At 37.7% G+C, this 4608-nt stretch overlaps 1 non-coding gene across 1 annotated transcript; it reads right to left on the minus strand.

The window, feature by feature from the left end:
- Window positions 1-4175: 4175 nt before the first annotated feature.
- On the minus strand, window positions 4176-4282 carry LOC141709544 (small nucleolar RNA R71). Its single transcript, XR_012570114.1, has one exon. It is a non-coding gene; the product is annotated as a small nucleolar RNA R71 (small nucleolar RNA).
- Window positions 4283-4608: the final 326 nt, after the last annotated feature.

Here is a 4608-nt window from a genome sequence, read left to right on the forward strand (position 1 = left end):
AAAAATCAAATATTATTTTGGATACTCTTTATCTCGACGGATATCTATTTGATCTTCATCAGTCGAATTACCTTCATCATAGCCGTTAATTCTATTTATCATCCATTGAATTTACTTACAGCCTGTAAGTATATTTCGATGGATAATCATTAGAATTTCGACAGTTTATTCATTTTTAAACGGCTGTTTTGGGCAAATTTCATTGGTTACTTTATTTTTACTTTTTACTTTTTACCATTTATTTCTGAGAAAGTATAAAAGACTATTTCATTTTCATTTTCACTTTTATCTTTCTCAAGCAATTTCTACTAACTCTCTTTGTCTTCAAAGCAAAAAACCCTCATTCTGTAACTACTTTCAATAAGAGCAATGGCACCAGTAGTCAAAATCATGTCTCAAACTAGGTTCGTATATGAGAAGAACAACTTTGTAGCATTGGTGAACAAGGAAATTGCTGCTTCCGAAGACTATGATAAAATGATGAACTTCACTCGAGGCTGCAAACTGAGTTATGCTATGCTTGTATCTCCGGTCATCTATTGTGAAGTTGTTGAGAAGATTTGGACTACAGCCATGTTCAATTCAAAAGATAAAACCATTACCTTCTCTCTCAAAGGTAAGGAACACTGCATTAACTGTGATACACTACAAGCATGCTTTAAACTTCCTGAAAATAACACTCTTGTTCCACACATAGACACAGATGTGAGCAACATGCTTACTTCTATGGGTTATTCTCTTAATCCCTCAAAGTTAGGTGAGGTTAGGAGAATGGGCCTTAAAAGGAGTGGAGCTTTCTCTGTGATTCTTTTGTTAAAGGCATTTTCTGGAAATATTAGTAATTTTGATGCGGTTAGCTATTCAGTTGTTAACATGCTTTTGACTGATAAGTATTTTAATTTCAGTAATTCTGTAATGTATGAGCTAGGGAATAAATTAGGAGACATTAAGAAAAGGTCTAAGAACATATATTATGCTGGATTCTTTATATTGCTAGCTAATTTTATTTCTGAAGATCTTGTCATTGAGAACCCAACCAACAAGCTTGATTGTTGGGTTCAAGAAAAGAGAGTTATTGCTGATCTAAACAGGGAAAATCACCACAGTGAGATTCCCCTCATCTATTTCCAAACTATGGAGGCACAACAGGTAAATGAGGTAATTTCTTCTGCTCCAATCTCTACATAACCACAAATTTCTTTACAAACAACTGTGGCTATGGCATTTGTGACAATGACCAAAAGCCACAAAATCAAGAATTTCGAAATCCAAGTCAAAGAAAACCCACTCTAGTTTCTCTCAAAAGAAACTAGTTTTAAAATCTACCAAACACCAAGAGGGGAGTGTGCAGGGTAGTGAGGCTGGTGAGGGACATGGTGAACATCAAATAAGCCCTAAGAATAAAGAGAAAGAGGTGTGTATTAACCATCCTAGCCACACTACAGTTTCCCAACAAACTGTGGTGATTAATAAGGAATCAAGCTCATTGCTAATTACATCCTCCCAAAATGATGTGAATATTGAACAAAGCTCTCAGCCAAGAGCACAGGCCAAAAGGGTTAGGGACACAAACCTATCTCAAACTTACACAAGAAAGAAGAAATCTAAACACACTGGGGATATACAGGGTGCACACACTGTGCAAACTGCAATCAAAGACTCAGTTATAACACCTTCTCAAATTCAGATTGATGTGGCTCCAATAAATGTGGAGTCACCGCCAAAATCTATTACTATAGAAGTGCCTCACACACAAAACTCACCCAATAAGTCTTTGGATGTGGAAATGATTCACACATCATTTCCTGATTCTCCATCTTTAACTCTCTTGGAGGAGCCAAAATCTCAAGCAAGTGGGCATCATCTTTTAGATGATTTGTTGGCTCACTTGCCATTTCTTTCTGAAAATATTGAGAAATCTATGGACAATCTGAAATCAATCACCACAGATTCTACAATATTTCAACTCCAAACTCATTCATTTCCACTATTTTGACAGATATTGTTCATCTGTCGACTAGTGATTGTATCTCGACGGATGTGCTTAATAACAATTATCCGTTGAATTTCTCAACTACTACTTCAATGGATGTTGCTGATAAGTGGCATTTTATACCACTTAGAACGTCTTAAAATGGCTTAAATTGGTGTCTTGAAATCAAGTATTTTGTGTATTTGATGCATTTTTCTAGTGTTTATGCATTTCAGGGTTTTAGTTGCATTTCGGGGGAGGAATCATCAAGAATAAGCCTTGGCATGTGTTCACCATTGCGAGAGGAAAGAAACGGGCAGATTACGGTGAAGAAACGGAGCAAAATCAGATTTTTTCCAGTAGAGGTCTGAGCGCCCGCTCAGCATTGCTGAGCGGCCGTGCAGGGTCGGGAAAAAAGATAAATTATTTTAGGACTTCTACTTCTGTTTGGTTTCCACTTCTATGTAATCTGAGTTTTATGGGACTATTATATAAGTAGATTTGAGACGTTTTCAAAGAGGGGGATAAAAAGAAGATTGTGTTTTTACGCAAGAAGCGAAGGAGATAAAGAAGAAGACCGATTTAGCACACCGCAACGAAGAGGAAGCATATCTTCTTGTGATTCTTGTTTCGTTGTAACGTTGGATGCTAGTTTTCTTGCTTTGAACTTATTTACTCTTGTGACGTACTCTGTTTTAATATAATTAGTTTAGTTATTATTTTCTTGTGTTTGTTTATCATGATTTCATATGAACCCATGATGACGATAAGTTCTATTATGGGCTAATCGTGATCATGGGGTTGCAACGGATTTATTATGGAATTCTTTAGTTAATCGTTTAATACTTTAGTGTGTGATGATTGCATGATATCTAGTATTGGTTGTGAGTATTCGTCTTATGTGCGTCGCAAACATATAAGATAGGGTGTTAATCTCTTGTGAAGCGATGGTGGATCTTGAGATTTAGAACTTGCCATGCTAGCATAGGTTCATGTACGTTGTGCATGATTAGTGGGTAACTCTAACAGTTTTATTTGCCCTATGTAATCAAAAGGAATAACTTGTGCTTAAATCGTTGTGTTGTCAATTTCTGTAGACATATAGGAACTCAACATAATTGATGACTATTCAACTTCTATCTTAATTGTGGATGCTTGGTAGAATGGTATTAGTACAATGAAAGTTGGCTTTTATCAGTTTCGTGTTATTCGATTAATATCATCAATGTCAGATGCTAAAGGTAATAACAATGGCTATAGAAGGAAGTAATAATGAAGTTGTGATCTCATGAGTGTTTTATTATTGATAAATTGAAGTGTTAGTTAAGTGATTAATTAAGTAGTTAATTATAGTTAATATTTAATCAACAATTTTAAGTGTTAGTGTCTTAACATTGAGAAGTAATCATACATTGGTGAGTGAGTTTAATTAGACAATAATTTAGTCTGAGTCTCTGAGGGAACGAACTAGAAAATATTCTTTATTACTTGCGAACGCGTATACTTGCGTGAATATTAGCGTGTTTTCGCCCTAACAAGTTTTTGGCGCCGCTGCCGGGGACTCGGCGTATTTGTTTAGTTTATGTACTTACCATCATTGGTCATTAGGACTCAGTGATTAGGACGTAGTAGTTACTTATTTTTTCCGGTTATGTTTCAGGTACTTTAGCAAGCGTTTATGCAAACTCGTTCTTGTGCTCGCAAGAGGACTTTAGATACAGCTGAGGAGACGGACGAAGTTCTTGATATTCCGGAGAAGTTAGATTTTGAGGATTCGGATTCAGGAACTGAGCAGAAAGAACCAGTAAACATGGGAGATCGTATTGTTCAAGCTGATCCAGCTCTTATGGATTTTTCTCGGCCTAAAATTGATGACATTCAGTCAAGCATCCTTCATCCAGCTATTCAAGCTAACACCTTTGAAATCAAGCCGGGCACTATTCAGATGGTGCAGAATTCTGTTTCTTTTGGAGGAGCGGCAACTGAAGACCCCAATATGCACATAAGGAATTTTGTCGAGATCTGCAGCACTTTTAAGTATAATGGCGTGACTGATGAGGCTATCAAGTTGAGGCTTTTCCTATTCTCACTGAGGGACAAGGCTAAAGACTGGTTACATTCTGAACCAGCTGGGTCCATCACTACGTGGCAAGATCTTGCGCAAAAGTTTCTGGTGAAGTTTTATCCGATGGCAAAGACTGCTGCTATGAGGAGTGCTCTTACTCAGTTTGCGCAGCAACCTACAGAATCTATGTGCGAGGCTTGGGAACGCTACAAGGAAATGTTGAGAAAATGTCCACATCATGGAATGCCGGATTGGATGGTGATCACTGGTTTCTATAATGGTTTGGGGGCCCAATATCGGCCCATGCTCGATGCAGCAGCTGGAGGCGCCTTATGGGCTAAAAGCTATACTGAGGCGTATAATCTTATAGAGACGATGGCTGCAAATGAGCATCAAAACCCAACTCAGAGGATGACGTCAGGCAAGGTAGCAGGTATTCTGGAAGTTGATGCAGCCACCGCTATTGCAGCCCAGCTCCAAGCGCTATCAATGAAGGTTGATTCTCTGGCTACATATGGAGTTAATCAAATAGCTATGGTTTGTGAGCTTTGTACAGGTTCTCATGCTACGG

The sequence above is a fragment of the Apium graveolens genome, chromosome 2, assembly GCF_009905375.1.
Source record: "Apium graveolens cultivar Ventura chromosome 2, ASM990537v1, whole genome shotgun sequence".
Lineage (NCBI taxonomy): Eukaryota > Viridiplantae > Streptophyta > Magnoliopsida > Apiales > Apiaceae > Apium > Apium graveolens.